The sequence below is a fragment of the Mesocricetus auratus genome, unplaced genomic scaffold (assembly GCF_017639785.1).
Source record: "Mesocricetus auratus isolate SY011 unplaced genomic scaffold, BCM_Maur_2.0 Super-Scaffold_100029, whole genome shotgun sequence".
Taxonomy (NCBI): Eukaryota; Metazoa; Chordata; class Mammalia; order Rodentia; family Cricetidae; genus Mesocricetus; species Mesocricetus auratus.
In genome coordinates, this window is record NW_024429210.1 from 166,901 (window position 1) to 187,914 (window position 21,014).

The following is a 21,014-nucleotide window of genomic DNA, read 5'->3' on the forward strand; positions in this document are numbered from 1 at the left end:
AAGATGGCCTTTGTTGAACACATTCATTTCCCCCTTCTAGCTATTTATAGAGCTTCAGAAGATTTCCAGTTGATTTTAATGTTTTGTAATTCTTAGATCTATACTAGAAACTGATTGGATTATGAAACAGTGGCATCAAAAATCTCCTTTTCAGTATGTAGCTGGATAATTTTATAACTGGAAAGTTCAGGATTCACTGTCTTAATGTTAGGAATACTTTATATATTGCTAAATCTTAATTTATTTTATAACCTGTATATAATAAATGATGTGTATAACAAGTTTAAGTGTCTTGGTTTCTAATTCAAAGCGCAGAACAGAATCCCAAGTCTGAAGTACATAACAAGTAAGTAAATCAAAAATCACTAAAGGAGAATTAATAAATATTTCTTCAGTACCATTGAAAATGTCTCAGGCTGGTTAGAAATTTTTAGGAAACACACTGAATAATAGTGTGATTTTTCTGTGGAATTAAATAAGTAATAAATAATAAATTCTCATTCAAGGGATTGAACATATCACCAGAGACACATCTTGAGTAAAAATGCAGGGTTGTTTTCTTTTTATGAGACTCCTTAGTAAACATTTTATATTTCTGAAAAAAAATCACAAGTTTCTTTGTAAGGATAACAGTCCAAAGTTGGAAAGTAACAGTTCTCATCCACTCAACCTACTCAAAACAGAAATCCTCACAAGATTAAATTCAATAATCAGTGACTAGCTGAGATCCTGGGGTGTGTCAAACAGTGAAATAGGCACTGAGAGGATGCTTATTAGCCCAGCCTGATTTTTACCTTTTATACACATGACACATGCTGACATTTTCTAGTTTATGTCATCAATCAATCAAACAAACAAATACCAAAAACCAGTAGTCTCCCTTACATGGATAAACTGCTCCTAGAACCCATATGTTATTGAATGGGAGTCCTAGTGCCAGGAATGAGCAACATTCCTTTGAGTTGTTGGCCAGAAAGGCCTCTGAGTCCTGCAAAGCAACACAGGAAATGGCCATCGCTATTGGCTGTCTTTAACAAACACATAGAATGCCTCTGGAGTTAAAGATATAACATGTGTTGGTCACAAGACATAGAGAAATCATGCCAGATGAGCTGAAAGTTTCCTTTCTGCTGGCTACCTTTCATAGTACTGGAAGATGGAAACAGAATTGTGAACTATCACAGTCAACTGTGCCTGCAACATCACTGGTGTAACAGTGACAAGTCTGTTATGGAGATAATGTAATTGCTTTCTGGTTGCTCTTGAGGTACACTCCATAAAAGGGAGCCCACATCTGGTAATGTATAACTAGACAAAATTCCATGATTGAGTAGATCATAGGTCCAGGTAAGGAAACTACTGCTCTTGTTCTGTTAAATGGTCATATTGAGTACAATGAATTTTTTTCTAAGGAACTATGCTTATGTTACTGCTGATGCCAGTTTAGGTTAAAGAACCTTCTTTTTTGCAATGGACAGTGGTTATTGCAGAGACACTATCAGAACAAAACTGAGAATAAATGACTGTTAAAGGCTCAGCCATAAAAGGGACATCATCTGCTCCAAGACATAGGGAACATCACAAAAGAAGAATGTTAATCCCAGTTCCTTGGGGTGGGGGGAGAAAAACCTCTAAATTATTGGTAAGAATTTTGTATAGACCCAGCTGAAGTACTCTTTGGGGATAAATTTATTGTTTATTTTCTAAGCAAGAAGAACAGGATAGGTACTTAGGGGTAGGGGAGGGTTCGCTGCTTTTACCATCTCGGGTTAAATGCAGCCACTAATGCCTACTGTGGTTCGACGAGAGGGAAGAGGATCTACTGAGCAAACACATGTGATTTACCTTGAAAGTCAGGTGTGGTAAGCACTTGACAGGCTGAGGAGTCTAAGATACAGAGCAAGCTCCAGACCCGCTGCAGCCACAGTGAGACCCCTGTCCTGTCTCTAAACCAACAAAATCGGCCCAATCATTCTTTAAAGTAACGTTTTTACAACATTGTTATGTAATGAAGAGGAAAATGCTGCTATCACCGCAGCCAACGTCTCTGGACCTTTTCTATCTCCGGTCTCTGAAGTCAAGCGCCAACTGTGCCCGCGCATGCTCACAAGCGGCTCAGGGTTCCTAGGGTTGGGCCGAACTCGGAGGGCGGAGTGCAGGCCACGTGTTGTGTGACGTCATCTCCAGGCGCCGAGGGTCACTGGCCTGGCGGTGGGCTGCAGGCGCTGCGGGTCGGGTTCTCTTTGCTTCGGAGGGCGGAAGTGCGCGCAGGGCTGGGCTCTGACCCCGGTGGCCGCGCTCTGCGGCTGCGCGGGCCCTGGGACTTCTGCTCCTGCGCCTCTGCAGAGCGCTGTGAGTCAGGCAGGCAGAGCGCGGCTGAGCGTCTTCCCCCTGTGGAAGCCGGAGCAGAGCGGGCACTTCAGGTAGGGCTCCTGTGTGTCTGGGGCGCGGAAGTGAGTGGCGGAGGGTGGTGGCCAGGGCTGCGGGCAAGCGGCAGGCAGAAGGAGCGCTCCCGGGGCGATGGCGGGGGAGGCGGTGACGATGGGCGGCGGTGGGGTTGACTAGGCACTGCCCCAGAGCCCTTGGATCAATCAGCCTTGCCTTTCTCTTTGAAGAATGTCAGTTCCTTGCTGAGATAGGAAGTATAATATCGATTCTGAAGCTCAAGTTAAGAACTTGCATTTTGCACGAGAGGTATTTAAATCGTAATTATTTCGATTATATCCAAACGTAGTATTTACTCTAGGCTATTTATCTTCGATGCCAGACTTTCAGTCTTAATTTAATAATAGTACTTAATACTAACAAAGGAATTGCTGTTAGTAAGACACTATCACTTATTTAGTTACTTTCTTTGACTTGCTCTCAAAGCATACTCAAACTTGAGGAATCTATGAAGTCTTGTAGATTTTTTTCCCCAAAGCAAATAGCATTTTCCTGTGGAAGCATAGCATGTCTTCACTAATCAGAACCCCGGGATTTGTCACACAACAGTTAACTATCCAAAGCCATATAAAAACTCACCTGATAAGTCTCTTGGGTCCTTGATACTGAATACTTTGGTCTGATGGGAATATTCTGACTTCATTAGACTTATTGTTTGAATTGAATTTGAGAACCGGGATGTTGGCCTTATGGTAGTAGTTGTGAGAATGTTACACTAAGTTTAAATGTACTTTGAGCCCACACCTTTAATCCCAGCACCGGGGAGGTGGAGGCAGGAGAATCAGGAGTTTAAGACCAGTTGTGGCTATTCAGTGAGTTTGCTGCCACCCTGGAGAGCTTGCAACTGTCAAATGCAAAGTCCCAATCAAGGTCATGCTCAAGGCCCTGCAGTGTATCCTGAGCAGCACAAAGCCAAACTAACTGGAAAACAGAACCTACTGTGGTGGCCCAAGCCTGTTATCATTATGCTTGGGAAGCTGAGGTAGGAAGATTGCCTTGAATTGGAGGCCAGCCTGGGCTACAGAGGGAGATCCTGTCTCAAATAAGAAAACACACACACACACACACACACACACACACACACACACACACAGTGCTCCTCTTTAATCCCAGTACTCAGAGGGCTAATCTGGTCTACATAGTGAGTTCCAGACCAGCCAGGGTGGCACAATGAGCTCCTGTCTCAGGGCACAAAAAGTATATGCCAGGTAATGGAAAGTTCCAGGGAAAGAAAAATCCAGTGAAATGGAATTGATAGGTAGGGTTGATGGTGTGCACACGAGATCTTAATGGTGGGTAGAGAAAGATAATTAAGTGAAGCTAAAAGTACTGAAGGTGCCACAGGGAAAGGCCATTGGGGCATAGTAGCTAGTTCCAGTGGAAAGGAGCAGGCAGAGCAAAAGAGGAGTACTCAAAGAGCTGAGGCAAGGTCCTTATGGGGCTTTGTAAAAGCTTTAGTGGTTGGTTTGGTTTTTTTAATGTGTTTGGGTGTTTTGCCTGCATGAATGTCTACCCACCATATTTATGCATAGTGTTCATTAAGGAATCCTATATGACTAGAATTACCAAAGGTTGTGAGCCACCATGTGGGACTAGAACCCAAACCCGGGTCTTCTGCAAGAGCAGCAGCGCTCTTAACCAGTGAACCATCTCTCCAAACCCACCCCCCTTCTCTTTTCCTTCCTTCCTTCCTTCCTTCCTTCCTTCCTTCCTTCCTTCCTTCCTTCCTTCCTTCCCTCCTTCCCTCCTTCCTGTCTTATCTGTAGCTCTGACTGGACTGGAAATCTCATTGTAGATCATACTTGACTTGAACTCACAGATATGCAACCTGCCACTGCCTTCTGTGGGCTGGGATTAAACATTCTAATTCCCTCCCTATACAGGGTTTCGATGTGTAACCCTGGCTATTCAGGGACTTGCTCTGTAGATCAGGCTAGACTTGAACTCAGAGATCCACTTCTGCCTCCCAAACTCTGGGATTAAAGGTGTTTGCCAACATCACCTTTGATTTTTTTTGTTTTGTTTTGTTTTTACTTTTAATGAAGTAAGCTTGAGTTTGGGGCAAATTGATCCAAGTTGAGTTTGGAAAAGATCTGCTTACCATGTTGACTGCAGAAATAAAGGCAGTGTAGTTTGGGTTTGATGTGGTTGGGAATGATTAGATTACAGATTTGCTTCTAAACTGGAGCAGGTAGAATGGTGAGGGATGATTGTAAGGTGTATGGGCAGAGCTACTTACTGTAACGGAGGAGACTGTTGCTGAGAATGAAGGCGTGAGGTCATTTTTAGTTGTGCAAATGTTAATGCCATTGTGTGGTAAAATACTTATGAAACAAGTTCAGAAGTCTGAGATGAAAATAGAAATGGAAATTGTAAGAAATACACCCGGTATTTAAAGTCCTTTGGAAGATGCATTTTCCTTTAGGAGGGAGAGGCACAGACAAGAGATACAGAGAGAAGATAAGGTAACACCCCAGAGTGGGCCAGCTCAGCAAATCTGCTTAGAATGACTGAACTCCAGAGTTTACACTAGCAACCGTGGTCATGAGCTGAGGAAGCGGAAGGAGTCTGGGAACTTTGATGGGGAAGACGTGGTTGAGTGATATAGGAAAATGGGGACCGGGAAGATACAGGCGAATTATACAGGAAAGCGGATTGGAGGAATTTAGGAGCACTAGCCATTACCTAAGACTCATGTTTGAAGCCATTTGTAAATTTCAGGAGAGACTAGACACTGTTCTTATTGTCTTTCTTTCCGTCCTTGGTAATGAAAACCAAGTCCTTTTATAGCCTCCTCAAGTATGTGCCCTTGTGGCGTACTCACCAGAGAAGACTGCTTGGAAATGAGTTCAAGCCAAAAGAAAGTCCCCATTAGCCAGCCGTGACTACACTGGGTGTTTGTGATCTCCCAAATCCCTGAGCCTTTTTCGGGTGAGCTTTTAAGCACAAAAAACTTGCCCTTGGTTGACACACTGAACATTGAAATACCTCCTAGTATGAGGCTCTGACGTAACTACTGGAGTTTGCTTTAGGGGAATGCTTCCCAAAGAGCATATATTAAGCTAACTCTTACAAGGATTAGAAATTGTCCTAGGATTCTTAGCCCAAAGAGGGTATGTTCAGCAGGGTGTCCATAGGAGCGTGAAAAAAGTACATATTAGGTAGACTGGTTGCAGAGTTGATAAACATGTTAAACTAAACACTTGTGTTGCCATCTGTGCCCTGTGAGTACTGAAGTTGCTTTCATTTTACAGATGGAAGATTCAGAGAGGAGGGGGTTTGTTTAGCCAAACAACTAATTGGTGGAAGTCAGAGTTTAAAATCATGTCTGTGCAAGCCTTGGGCTGAATCAATCAACAACAAAAAAGAGAATAAAGCACCCAAAGACAGTGTCTAGATTAGTTTATATTTTGACTGAACTCTAATGACTCTGGGACCCATAGTTAGTTCAAAACCTGTGATGGTTAACATAGATCAACTTGAAGGATCCAGAATCACCCAGGAAACCAATCTCTGGGCATACCTGCTTCTAAATTAGATTAATTTGGTGGGATACCCTCTGAATTTGAGTTCCATTCCATGGGCTGGGGTCCTGGACTGAATAAAAGGAAGACATGGGCCGAAAAAAGGAAGAAAAAAATCGTGTCTGTGATCTGAATCCCTTACCTGCTGGTATTTGAATGCTATTCAAACACTCCCTGCCCTTATCTTTTATTCCTTGGTCATTTTTTTTCCTATGGTTATTCTTCCTTGGGGAAGTATTTGTCTCCTACCAGCCCACTACAAATATTCTAGGTCTAACACTGCTTTGGTTGCTAAATTGCCTCCCAGTTAAACTCTTAACCTCCAGGTGTGCTCTCCATGCCCAGCTCTGAGATTCTTATTCCATTTCACCCTTCTCAAACTGCACAGGTTCTGTAGGGCTGCTGGATGGAATTGATACCCTCACTGCTTTTTATGGGGCGTGTTTCATGAGCTTGCACAGATTGACAGTAAAGGACTTGCTTGCATTTCCTAGTATTTCCCACATGTCTGTTACTGTATCAGATACCTTGGCTTTACCCTCTGGAACAACATTGTGACACCAGTGTTAATTTCATTCCATAGGAAAAGGAGATTGGGGCTCTTGAAGCACCTAGGATAGGAACATATATGGTTCTGAAACCCTTCCAGCATTAACTCTCACAGAGTATTCCCAGGCAGAAGTTTACTAAAATATTGGCACCTGTTGTTTCTGTAAACTCACTTATATTGTTGTGTTTTTCTTCTATTTGGAATATATACAGTCCCTAATGTCACTTATCAGAGGCAGCTTTAGGTTTGTGATAATTTTGTGATGAGCAGAAGCAAGGCACAATTAGCAGCTACCTGAGTGTTTTTTTTGTTTTTTTGAAATAGGCTCTTGCCATGTAACCCAGGCTGGTCTCATGCTCTTGTTTGTAGGGTACCTTTAGCTTCATCCTGCTGCTGTGATAAAACACCGTGACCAAAGCAACTTAAGGAGGAAAGGGTTATTTCAGCCATGTGTCCTGAAATCATCTTCTGTCTTGAAGGGAAGTCAGGGCAGGACCCCAGCCGGAGTCAGGAACTGAAGCAGAGGCCTTGGAGGAGTGCTGTTTCCTGGCTTACTCCTTTGCTTGTTCAGCCTGCTTTCTGAGATCACTCAGATACATCTGCTCAGGAGTGGCACTGCCTGCCCTAAGCAGAATGGGCCTTCTACTTCAGTTATTAATCTAGAAAATGTCCTATCGGCTTGCCTATAGGCCAGTCTTATGGAGACATTCTCGAAAATAAGATTCCTCCTTCCTAGATATGTCTAGGTTTGTGTCAGGTTGACAAAAACCAACCAGCATAATAACCTGAGTTGACCTCAACTGATCTTTGTGCTTCAGCAGAAGTGTCTGCTAAAGGTGAGGTGTATAGATGAACACCTTTAGTACAAGCTTGTCAGTTCTGTAGTAGAGAGGAAATAAAGGTGCATCCATGGAGAAAAAGGGATGATCTCCAGTTATGCCTAGGAGAAAGGCTCTTTAGAGCTGGTACTGAATGATACTCCAACTTGGAAGGCCAATTCGGAGTGCTGCTTAATAGGGAGGGGCACACTCGCATATGCAAAGGCACAGAAGTGACATTAAAGTGTGTGACACATTCAGTAGATCTACAAACAGTGACTACTGTTTGTGTTTTGTTTTCCTTTTTCTTTTTATGTGCCCGGGTCTCTATATAACTTTGACTGTCCTGGAACTAGATCTGCCTGCCTTTCCCCTCCCAGTTGCTGGGGTTAAAGGTGTCTGCCACCCTGCCCTGCCAATTGCTAATGTTTTAACAGTTGTTTTTTGCAATGCCACATACCTATCAAAGAATCAGGATTTATTGGCTGTATTTAATGTTTTCATTCAAACATGTTATTATGCTTAGTGATCATCTATCAATATGTGTGTATGAGCACTTGTGACCAAGGCCAAAGATGTCAGATCCCTGGGGCTAGAGTTGCAGGCAGTTGTCAGATACCTGATGTTGGTGCTAGGAACTGAACTTAGGTCTTCTCGAAGAGGGATATGTGCTCCTAACTGCAACCTTTTTTTTTTTAGCTCAACTATATTAAATATCATTTTAGCAGGGTTTGATGCACAGTTTTTAGAAGTTAGTTTTCTTTATTGTTATAATTCCTATTTGTTTCAATAGTGACTTTGATTGTTCTTAGTTCTTTAAGCTGTGTGTGTGTGTGTGTGTGTGTGTGTGTGTGTGTGTGTGTGTGTGTGTGTTGGTGCTTGAACCCAGAACCTCATGAATACTGATCAGGTGTTTCACCCCTGGGCCACAGCCCTACTTCCCCTGCTCCCTTACCCCTTGCTTTTGAGATACAATTTTTTTTGATGTAGCCCAGACTGGCTTGAAATTTGTCCTCCTCCTTGTTTCCCATTTGCTGAAATAACAGGTGTATGCTGTATATGCTAATTTGTTCATGGATAATGTGGTAGTGCTGTTTTCCATTTCACAGGTGAGAAAACAGACATGTTAACTAAAGGTCAATAGAAAATGACATCACCAATTTTGCTTATACAGTTAAAGTATATCTATTAGACCAGAGACAGAATTCAGTAGAGGTGAACCTTTTCCCTTTTACTATTACTGATTATGTTTTTGTCTGCATATGGGTATGTGTACCTGTTCCAGTGTCTGTGGAGGTCAGAGGTGTCAGATCTCTTGGAGCTGCAGTTGCAGATAGTTGTGATCTGCCTGATGTGGATGCTGAAATTGAACCTGGGTCCTCTGGAAGAGAGGCAGTGCTCTTAACCACTGAACCTTGCCACAGTCCCTAGATGAACATGTATTAATGTGGAATGTACATTTTGATATAGTAAGTAGTCTTGCTTACATTCCACTAATCTGTTAGGCAGTATGGTTTACAAAATGTGTGTTTCTCAATACCATGTTCTACCTGTCTGACCTTCCTGGACTCAGTTGATTTCTTCCCCTGAAGTATATATTGAACAGCCAAAACGTGGCCAGCAATGGGGAGGCTTCATGGAGACTATGTTCTTCAAATCTGTTAGTTAAGTAACTTACTGTTTTCTCTTGAGCAAGAGGCATAGCTATCAGTTGAATGGCTATATCAAGGTTATACAAACCACTGCTTTCAGATTTCAATATGCCTACTAAATGTCTTAGTTAGATTTTTATTGTTGTGATAAAACATGATGAGCATGCCGGGCGTTGGTGGCGCACGCCTTTAATCCCAGCACTCGGGGGAGGCAGAGACAGGCGGATCTCAGTGAGTTCAAGGCCAGCCTAGTCTGCAAGAGCTAGTTACGGGACAGCCTCCAAAACAATACAGAGAAACCCTATCTCGAAAAACCAAAAAAAAAAAAAAAAAAAAAAAACCATGATGAGCACAAACAGCTCGGAGGGGAAAGGGTTTACTTTATCTTACATTTCTTTCCAGATAACAGTTGATCAGGTAGAGGAAGTCAGGGCAGGAACCTGAAGGGAGGAACGGAAGCAGAGAACATGGAGGAGTGCTTTGTTCCTCCTGGCTTCCTCCATTTGCTTTCTTTTTTGGTTTTTCAAAAACAGGGTTTCTCTATACACCCGTGGCTGTTTTGGAACTCACTATGTAGACCAGACTGGTCTCAAACTCAGAAGTCTACCTGCCTCCGCCTCCCAAGTGCCCAGAATAAAGGCATGTGCCACCACCACCTGGCTTGGGACAACACTGTCCACAGTGGACTAGACCCTTCCATATTAAAAATCAAGAAAATGTCCTACAGACTTGCACATAGGCCAGTGTGATAGAAGCAGTTTTTCAGTTGAAGTTCCATTGTTCTCTTTTTTCATTTTTTTAAAATTTATTTTACATACCAACCACAGTTTCCCCTTCCTCCAGCTCCTCCCCCCACCTCCCCTCTATCCTCCCATCCACTTCTCCTCCTTCTCTACTCAAATGGGGTAAAGCCTCCCATGGGAATCAACAAAGCATGACACATCAAGCTGAGAAAGGACCAAGCCCCTCCCCCCTGCATCAAGGCTGAACAAGGCATCCCACCATAGGGAATAAGGTTCCAAAGAGCCAAGCCATTCATCAGGTACAGATCCTAGTCCCACTTCAAGGTGCCCCCAAAAGCCCAAACTACACAACTGTCACCCAGATGAAGAGAGCCTTGGCTGGTCTCATGCTGCCTTCCTAGCTGTCCCTCCAGAGTCAGTGAGCTCCCACAAGCTCAGGTCTGCTATCTCTGTGAATTTCTCTATCATGATCTTGAACCCCTCCCTGCCCATGCATCCCTCTTCCTCCTCTTCAACTGGATTCCCAGAGCTTGGCCCAGTGTTTGGCTGTGGATCTCTGCATCTGCTTCCATCAGGCACTGGATAAAGGCTCTATGATGACAACTAGGTCAGTCACCAGTCTGATTACAGGGGAAGGCCAGTACAGGCACCCTCTCCACGATTGTTAGGAGCCTTAGCTGGGTTATCCTTGCGGATTCCTAGGGGTTTCACTAGCACCAGGTTTCTCCTTAGCCCCACGATGGCCCCCTCAATCAAAATTATCCATCACTCCCTCTTTCCTATCCACAACTCTACCATCCTGATTCCATGTTCCCATCCCCCACCCCCTCCCCTCAACTTCCTCCCCACATCCAGTTTACCCAGGACATCCCATCTACTTCTTCCCTGGGAGATCCATGCATCCCTCTTAGGGTCCTCCCTGTTACCTAGCTTCTCTGGGCCTGGTTTTTCTTTGCTTTACATCTACTATCTACTTGATGAGTACATACTGTTTGTCTTTCTGGGTCAGGGTTACCTCACTCAGAATGATTTTTTTCTAATGCCATTTGCCTGAAAATTTCATGATGTCATTGTTTTTTCCCCACTGAGTAATACTCCATTGTGTAGATATATCACATTTTCTTATACCATGTCCTTGTGGTATGGTTTGAGCATCCTTTGGGTATATGCCCAAGAGTGCTATTGCTGGATCTTGAAGTAGATTGATTCCCGGTTTTCTGAGAAACTGAAGTACTGATTTCCAAAGTGGCTGTATAAGTTTGTACTTCCATCAGCAGTGGAGGAGTGTTACCCTTACTCCACATCCTCTCCAATATAGGCTGTCATTAACGTTTTTGAACTTTGCCATTCTGACAAGTGTAAGATGGTGTCTCAAAGTTGTTTTGATTTACATTTACATGATAACTAATGATGTTGAACACTTCTTTAAGTGTATCTTGCCATTCAAGATTCTTCTGATGAGAATTCTTTGTTAAAATCTGTACCCCAATTTTTAACTGAATTATGTGGTAATTTGATGTCTGGTTTCTTGGGTTCTTTACATATTTTGGATATCAGTCCTCTGTCAGATATGGAGTTGGTGAAGGTCTTTTCCCATTCTCTAGGCTGCCATTTTTGTCTTTCTTTTTTCTTTTTCTTTTTCTTTTTGTTTGTTTGTTTGTTTGTTTTTGGTTTTTCAAGATACGGTTTCTCTGTGGCTTTGGAAGCTGTCCTGGAACTAGCTCTTGTAGACCAAGCTGGACTCGAACTCACAGAGATCCGCCTGCCTCTGCCTCCCTAGTGCTGGGATTAAAGGCATGCGCCACCACTGCCTGGTGCCATTTTGTCTTATTGACAGTGTCCTTTGCCTTACAGAAGCTTTTCGGTTTCAGGAGGTCCCATTTATTAACTGTTGATCTCAGTGTCTATGCTACTGGTATTATATTCAGGAAGTAGTCTCCCATGACAATGTGTGTAAGGCTATTCCCCACTTCTCTTCTATTGGATTCAGTGTAACTGGATTTATATTGAGGTTTGAGGCACATGGACTTGAGTTTTGTGCATGTCGATAGATATGGATATATTTTCATTCTTCTACATGCCTACATCCAGTTATGTCAGCACCATTTGTTGAAGATGCTTCTTTTTTCCATTGTCTATTTTTTGGCTTCTTTTTCAGAAATCAGGTTTATGTCAGGTTCTTCCATTGATCCACATGTCTGTTTTTGTGACAGTACCTATTGTTTTCATTACTATAGCTTGAAGTTGGGAATGGTGATGCTTCCAGAAGTTCCATTATTGTACAGGGTTGTTTTGGCTATCCTGGATTTTTTTGTTTTTCCATATGAAGTTGAATCTGGGATTTGAGGTCTGGGATTTTGATGGGGATTGCATTGAGTCTGTAGATTGCCATTTTACTATGTTATCCTACCAATCCATGAACATGGGGTATCTTTCCATTTTCTGATCTCTTCCCCAATTTCTTTCTTCAAAGATTTGAAATTCTTGTCATATAGGTCCTTCACTTGTTTGGTTAAAGTTACCCCAAAATATTTTATATTATTTGTGGCTATTGTAAAGGGTGTTGTTTCCCTGATTTTTTTCTTCTCATCCCATTTATTATTTGTATGTAAGAGAGCTACTGATTTATTTATTTATTTTAGTTACTCTCGTATCCAACCACATAACTGAAGGTGTTTATCAGCTGTAGAATTTTTGGGGTCATTTATGTAAACTATCATATCACCTGCAAATAGTGAAAGTTTGGCTTCTTCCTTTCCAATTTGTATCCACTTGATCTCCTTTTGTTGCCTTGTTGCTCTAGCTGGAACCTTAAGTAGATTTATAAAGAGAGGACAGCCTTGTCTTGTGCATGATTTTAGTTTGAGTTTCTCTCCTTTTAATTTGATATTGTCTACTGGCTTGCTGTAGAGGTATGTTTCTTGTATCCCTAGTCTCTCCAGAATGTTTATTATGAAGGGGTGTTGAATTTTTTTCAAAGACTTTTTCAGTATCTAATGAGATGATCATGTAGGTTTTTTTTTTTTTCATTTTGCTTATATGGTGGATTACACTGACAGATTTTTTGTATGTTGAACCATCCCTGAATCTCTGGGGTGAAGCCTACTTTGTCATAGTGGATGATTTTTTTTTCATGTGACCTTGGAATCAGTTTGCCAGTTTTTTGTTAAGTCTTTTTGAATCACTGTTCATGAGAAGTTCCGTCTTTCCAATGACTCTACCTTGTGTCAAGTTGATGGAAAAAATACATAACAACAATAGTTTTTGTCAAGTTTATGAGGAAATACATACCAGCAACAATAATCCCAATTATCAAAACCTGCAAGGAGTCGGTGGTGATGCATGCCTTCAATCTCAGCACTTGGGATACAGAAGCAGGCAGATCTCTGAGTTCAAGGCCAGCCTGGTTTACACAGTGAGTTCCAGGACAGGCTACAGAGGAACCCTGACTTGAACCCCTCCCCCCTCAAAAAAAAAAACCTACAAGGAGGTATGCACATATTTTTAATTCCAGCAGAGATATAGTGATCTTTGTGAGTTCCAGACCAGCCTGATCTGAATATTGAGCTTTTGTCTCAAAATAAAATAAACCCAATAAGGAAATAATCATAACCCATTTTTTCATTAAAATTTATTTTAAACTTTATTATATTTTTAAATGTTGCAAATAAATTCTCCCAAAGATTGTGCAATTCAATGAACTTCTGTACTTTTAATGTAAAGTAGCCATTTGAAATGGAAACTTTGCAGCTTTAGTTTGGGTTTTATAGTTTCACTATTTTATACACCTACTACCACCAAGACCATAAATAATCCCTGACAAAAGTGAAAAACAGGTAACTTTATATCTTTGTGAGTGTGTGTTCATTGCCTGAACTCATTCCTTCTTCCTTTTAATGCCAGCCTGCCTTCTTTTCCTTTGTATGTTACTGTACCTACATCCTACATGTATGTGTATTTACACACACACACACACACACACACACACACACACACACACACACACACACACACAGAAGCCTTTTCCTTGCCAGCCACTTTGGTTTTTCCCCACCAGTCGCCTGGGCCCTGCCAAGTTGTAGTCCCCAAATAACTTACACGACGCTGTATTAATTATGAAGCTGTTGGCCTTGCTTGTTTCTTACTGGCTAGGTCTGACTTAAGTATTTAACCCATAATTGTTAATCTGAGTATTTCTCTTACCTGAGAAAAGTTTTTGGGCTTCTTACCCCTATGGCGGTTACATCTTGACTCCTTGTGTTTATCCTACCCAGAGTCCTCCTGGACTCCTAGTCCCACCTATCTTGCTTCCCTATTGGCCAACAGTGCTTTATTGATGTATACACAGGACTTCCCCATCACATACACACACACACACACACACACACACAGAGGCTACATTCTGCATATGAGACAGAACATGTTTTTTGTTTTCTTTCTGAGATTGTATGACCTCTGTTTATATTCTAAGCCCATCCATCTTCCAGCAAATTTTTTATCTTTTTTGTTTAGAGCTGAACAATATTCCACCTTATATTTACCAAATTTTCATTGTCCATTCATGTGTTGGTGGGCAGTGAGGTTGATTTCAATTTCTTGTTCTAGTGAATAAAGCAGCAATAAAAATGAGGGTGTAGATACTTCTATGAGAGAGTGTGCACAGAAATGAAATAGAAGGGTCATATGCTAATTCTGTTTTAAAGCTTTTGAGAAAAAATCTAAACTGATTTCCACAATATCTGTATTAATTTGCACCCCCACCAACAGTGGCTAAGGCTTCCAGTCCCTATACAGGCTCTCCAACATTTGTTGTCACATTAATAATGATAGCCATTCTAATTGGGTGAGGTGGTATCTGAAAAAAATTTTAATTTGTATTTCCCTGGTTCTTAGGACTATTGAACACTTTTAAAAATAGTTATTGACCATTTTTCATTTTTTAAAAGTGAATGTTCATTTATTATGTCCATTTATTAATTGGCAGTTGTGTTTCCTTAGTTTTTAATTTCCTGCAATTCTTTGTAAGTTCTGGATATTAGCCGCTTGTCTGCCATGTAGCTGGTAAAATTTTCTACCATTCTGTGGGCTGCCTGTTAACTCTACTGATGGTTTCTTTTGCTGTACAAGATCTTCTCATTTCCATGCAGCCCCGCCTGTTAATGCTTGAGGCTGGCCCCTGTGCTGTTGGTGCTCTGCTCAGAAACTTCTTGTCTGCGCTAAGAGTTTGAAAGGCATCCCTTGTATTTTCTTCTAGAAGCTGCAGTGTTTCAGGTTTTAAATTAAGGTCCTTGATCCATTTTGATTGATTTTTATACAAAGTGAAAGATAAGAACCTAATTTCAATCTTCTGCAGGTACAAATGCAGTTTGTCCAGCACTGTTTGCGGGATAGACTGTCTTTTTTCCCAGTGTATGTTTTTGCCTCCTTTCTCAAAGAGAAAGGGGACAGCTTTGCCATTTTATTTCTGGGTCCTCTGTTCTGTTCCATTGGTCTTCCTGTCTATTTTTCTGCCTGCACCAGGCTGTCTTTCTGACTCTAGCCCTGTAGTATAACTTGAGGTCCAGTATTGTGTTGTGACTCCTTGAGGTTGCTTTGGCTATTGGCGATCTTTTGTGTTACCATGTTAGTTCTTGTATTGTTTCTTGTGAACTGTGATAATGGAATTTTGACAAGTAAATCTGTGAAGTAATTTTAGTAGTATAAACATTTTTACAGTATTAATTCTGCCAACCCAGGATGGTGGAACATTTTCTATCATCTAGTGTCTTCTGTGATTCCCTTTCTTGGTGTCTTGAGTTTTTCATTGAGATCTTTTACTTCTTCAGTTAGGTATATTCCTAAACACTTAATTTTTGGGAAGTTATTATGAATGGAATGCCTTTCCTAATTTCTTTCTCTGAGAATACACTGTTGTGTTTAGATTTCTTTTTTTTACATGCTAGCAGTATTTATTGTTATTCATAAGTGATCAAAAGACATACAAGGCTCATAATCATATGTATGAAATATCACTTGGTGACAGAGTGAAAGAGACAGATATGCATTTATATTTAAAAAATACACACATGCACTCTCTCAAGTGTGTGCCACATGGTGTTATGAAGGTGAGGTGTCAGGTTATACAAGTTCTGATATACATAACACATTAAAGAATCAAGCATAAAAACCATACTCAAAGTTGCAAAAATAAAGTTTCCTTTTCTTCAAGCATTTTGATCTGGGCTCAAGCAAAGCAACACCGATGATTTTTATAGGATTCTACACACGCTGAAGCTATCAGTATACAAAAGTAAACAAATAAAACAAAACAACAACAAAAAAGAAAGTCATAGGAATGGACAGTGCATTTCTTTTTTTTTCTTTTTTTTAGTGTCTTTTTTAAATTATTTTAATTATAAATAGTTTGTTTTACATGTCAATCCCAGTTCCCTCTCCCTCCCCTCCTCCCGCACCCTCTCACCATCCCTGCCAGCCTCCCACCCTATCGCCATTTCCTTCAACATAGGGAATATTTCACTCAGGGTAGGGTCCAGGCACTCCCCTAAGAGTCCAGGCTGAGAGAGCATCCCTCTTTGTGTTATGGACACACGAAGTCCATTTGTATGCTAGGGATAAACACTGATCCACTGCCCAGGGCCCCATAGGTTGCCCCGGCCTCCTCACTGACTCTCACATTCAGGGGGTCTGGATCAGTCGCATGCTGGCCTCCCAGCTTGGACAGTGCATTTCATCCAAGGTCTAACAGTCTATTTCATCCCAGCTCTAGGACATTAGGAATCATTTACATAACTTCAACAGCAAGGTAAGCCAGGAAAAAAAAAAAGATCAACAGAAAGTCAAGACTGCAAACAAGGCATGGCTGCCCCCGGTCTGTCCTACGTTCCCCTAGTGCAACAGCATCATTTCCCTGAAAGTTCATGAGTCACAATTAAGGAATACTCATAGAAAACTATTTCCTTTATTCTTGAAAAAGTGCCACACACTATACTTTTCATTTAAAAAATAAACAACACATAAACTAATGTCTCCATCTCTTGTCAATGAGGAAAAGCCAGAGTGACTCTTTGATTCCAATTCGGAATGGCGTCTCCTGGCCAATGCCCAGAGTCTCCAATTTGGAGCAGTCGAGCTGAGCATATTTGGGGCGTTGTCAGTAATAGGTCTTAAGTGACTGCTCGGCAGGTTGAAGGCCTCTGCAATCGCACACGCCATTTTGTTTTTGGTCATCTGCTCATTGCCAGTCTAGTGAATGATCCCCTTAATGGATGGATCCAGCATCGTCTTCTCTGCCAGCTGCCGGCACACACCGGCTACATCCTTCACGTGTGTGGGAACCTCTGCTGCCAGTGGTCCATGATTGCTGACTTGTTGCTGAACTGCACCTTGTCAAACATGACAGTCATAGCACTTTCTTCAAGCTTCTCAACTTCCCCATACAGAACTGGAATTCTCAAAACAGCAGGCCTAAATTATTCTCCAGGACTGCCTTTTCTCCATCTAATTTTGTTTTGCCATAAAGGTTCAGGGGACTTGGTGTATCTTCGTCTGTGTAAGGGGGTTTGTCCCATCAAACATATAATCTGAGCTAATGTAGATGAGAAATGGTCCAGTTGAAGCTGTCTCCTCTGCTAAATTCTCAGAGGCACCCACATTCAGCTGGGAAGCAGCATCTGGCTGACTCTCAACAACATCTGGTCTTCACTACACAGTGCACTATGACGTGAGGCTGAAAATCATGGATGAGGCGATGAACTGCTTCAGAATCCAACAGGTTCACTTGTTCAAATTTTGGTCTTGTTTTTCAGAAGCCACAGCCAACAGTGTGCCAGTTACTTTGCTGAAATTCTTTGCAAAAAGCTCTGCCAAGAAGCCCTGTGTCACCGGTAACTAGAACATGCCTGCTAGGGATGTTTACTTCCTCCTCTACCAGCCAGCAGCTGCGGGGAAGGAAGTGGATAGAGAGCTCTTTCTCCTGGTCCACCATGCGAGCCGTCTTTGCGTTGCGACCACAGCCCACTCCTGCAACAGCATAGCTGGGGGCCACAGCACCCGCACCCTTGGCCCTCCTCCCCTAGGCCCTGGCCTGGACTTCTTTAATATTCATTTACTTAGTATGTGTATGTGTGCCGATATGTGCGTGCGTGCGTGCGTGCGTGCGTGTGTGTGTGTGTGTGTGTGTGTGTGTGTGTGTGTGTGTGTGTGTGTGTGTCAGTCAGGACAGCCAGTATAGTCTGTTCTCTACTTCCACTGTGTAGCTCCCAGTAATCTAACTGAAGTTATTAGGCTCAGCAGCAAGTGCCTTTACCCACTGAACCAGCTAACTAGTTCATAGTCAGCTAAATTGCATAATACTATTTACTTAAATTTTTTGTTTTGTTTTATTTTTGCTTTTTCGAGACAGGGTTTCTCTGTGGCTTTGGAGGCTGTCCTGGAACTAGCTCTTGTAGACCAGGCTGGTCTCGAACTCACAGAGATCTGCCTGCCTCTGCCTCCTGAGTGCTGGGATTAAAGGTGTGCACCACCACCACCTGGCTATTTACTTAAAATTTATTTTGCTTTTGACATTTATTTTATGTGTGTATTTCAGTGTGTGCCCGTGTGAATTTATGACTCGCTCACATTTGTTGGTACTGAAAAAGGCCAGAACAGGGGATTGGATCTCTGGAACTGGACTTACAGGTGCTTGTGAGAAACCCAGTCTGGGTGCTGAAAAGTGAGCTCTGGGCTCCTGAAAGAGCAGTAGGCATTCTGAACTGCTGAGCCATCCCGAAGCCTGGACATGGGTTTTGAAGATCAGATTCTTGGCCTAGTCAGGGAGTGGTGAGGACCTTCCCATTTTTAGCAAGTTTGTTTGAATGATCTGTGCATCCAGAAATTTTATGAGTGTAGAATTGAAGCATGCTTACATTTGAAGTCTTATTGTGGTACTAAGTGAAATTTGTAGGCATTTCAGACGGATCGGGTGGGACAGGTATTCTGACACTCAGGAGTCACAGAATGCTAAGTGTTAAGCTCAGATGGAAAGGTATCCTGGAGCTACCACAGGCCTCAGTAAGCATAGCAGCTTACAGCCCTGCCTGGGGAAGGCTTCCCCAGTGTATCGGCTCTGCTCTGGCAGGAGAGGGTCTTCCAGCTGGGGATGCTTGCCCTGTGTAGCAGTTTTGCTCCTGCAGGGGAGAGTTTCCCTGGCGAAGTTGCTACAGTTTAGCTGTGCTCCTGAGAGAGTGTGGAGAGCTGAGTGTAACAACTCGGCTCTGCCAGGGGAAGGTTTTCCAGGCAAGTGTTACAGCCCTGCTCACTCCCCTCTGCCCAGGGTCATCTCTGCTAGGCCGTATAAGAAGGTCTTCACCCAAAGCTCATCCAAGAGGTTTATTGGGAGGGAAGAATCCAGGAGAGTGGGTAGCACGAACAACCACAAGCTGAACAGACACAGGGTATATATAAGGCTTCCAGGATGGGATTGGTCAGATTTCAATGCTGAGCTCAGATTAGCGAGAGCTTCTGCTCGAGGATTGGTTAATTTTCTGCACAGGATTAGGGTCAGATTTGGCTCTGGTTTCAGGGCTAAAGTGTGTTTCTTTCTCTGGTCCTTTTTAGCCTTTTGGCTCTAGTTTTAGAGCCAGGGTGCATTTCCTTCACTGACTCTGATTCCAGGGACAAAGTGTTTTTTTTTTTTTTTGTTTTGTTTTGTTTTTTGGCACTGGTTTCAGGGTCAGGGTGCATTTCTTTGGTTCTGGTTGCAGGGCCAAAGGGTGTTTCTTTGGCTATGCTCGGGGTGTGTTCCTTTGGCTGGACCTTTTTCCCTACAGAATTTACATATGTGTATTACTTGCTTAAAACACTTGTATATATTTACTAAAAGTTGAGACCCTGCCAGGTACAGAGTCCTTACTCTGAGCTGGCTAGTACCCTTAAGCAGACCCTTTCCCACATCTTGTAGCATGCTGTGTGAGGATGGCTTGCATCTGATGACCTTTAACTTTTTGATTAATTGATAGCAATCCCACTGTATTTGGCACTGGTGGGGAAGAGAAGGATGAAACAAGCTTCTTGATGTTAATAATTGATGTCAGCGCTGGAGAGACAGCTCGGTGATAGGAACGCTCGTTGCTTTTGCTGAGGACCTGAGTTCAATTCCTAGCACTCACATTGTGGCTTACAACTCTAGTGTCAGGGGATCTGACATCCTCTTCTAGATTCTTAAGGGCACCAGGAATGCATGTGGTGCGCATACATACATGTAGACAAAACATTCATAAGCATAAAATAGTAAATCTAAGAAGAATTTTAAATTGATGCCTGTCTTGACCCAAAGTGTTTGGGGGTATCATACAATTATTTAGGCTTTTTCATTGTACATTACAATACATTATGAATTAGCTGCTCATGAAGCTGGTGCAAAAGTGGAACATTATTTTGGAAATATATTGAACCTTAATATGCAGATAGTACTTCTTAGGGTTACTCTAATAATGATCAGCAGTATGTATCTCAGCATGTATGCAGGTGGCCTAGAGTATGAGCAGTGGAAGATGCTGGGATAGCTTAGAGGTCATAGGAATTGTCCTTCCCTGATACTGAGACTGTTCTCATGTGCAGGGATAGTGTTAGCATGTGGAGAAGTATTTCACTGGGACAGCAGGCTGTTAGTTTACTTTACAGAATGGGTAAGAGGTGGAGAAAATAGCAGCATGCTAGGCAGGGTGGGTGAGAGAGACCACAGCAGCTAGACATTGGGGTTATAAAAAGAATTACAATATTGGAAATATCGGTGGAGTTACATTATGGATCTGATGAAATTTAGGAAGAATAGGCTTCCTGGAAGTTTTTCTCATGCGAACAGACATTTTTTTTGTCTTCAGACAAGGCTTAGTTTAGCATAGACTGGGCTGGTGAGGACCACAGGCGTGCACAACCACCCCAGGTCTTGCTTGGTGCACGCCACCAACTGAGCTCATCTGCAGCCCCAAACAAATGTTATGAAGGGCAGGAGAGGTAAAATATATTGGAGGGGGCAAGTGTAATTGTGTTAGTTATCTTTTGAAATTGGATTAAGATCATAGGACATAGGGACAGGGCTGTCCTTCAGGCGAATGATAGACTACTGGGCTTGAAAGGGTAACAGAAGTACAGTTTCTATCTTGATATGGCTCTCATTACATATGACTTGAATGTTTAATATTACAGACGCACGCGCGTGTACACACACACACACACACTGAATAGATCAAGCTTGTCTCTGCTCTTCTTCCTCAGCTTCTCTAGTGTAGATATTAGAGGGG

The 21,014-nt window shown here is 42.3% G+C and overlaps 1 protein-coding gene and 1 pseudogene across 9 annotated transcripts in view; one reads left to right on the forward strand and one right to left on the reverse strand.

Annotated features, from left to right (window-relative positions):
• Positions 1-2,176: 2,176 nt before the first annotated feature.
• The window catches only part of Atg5 (autophagy related 5), a 105,398-nt gene continuing 86,560 nt past the window's right edge, over positions 2,177-21,014 (forward strand). For 3 of the 9 annotated variants that reach the window (XM_040733182.1, XM_040733179.1, XM_040733178.1), the window contains exon 1: positions 2,180-2,423. The gene's annotated coding sequence lies outside the window, so the exon portion shown is untranslated. Of the gene's footprint in view, positions 2,424-17,537; positions 17,616-21,014 lie in introns of all 9 variants that reach the window. The other 6 variants (XM_040733176.1, XM_021227327.2, XM_040733177.1 and 3 more) reach the window with 5 other exon arrangements.
• On the reverse strand, positions 16,751-17,716 carry LOC110340947 (annotated as a pseudogene).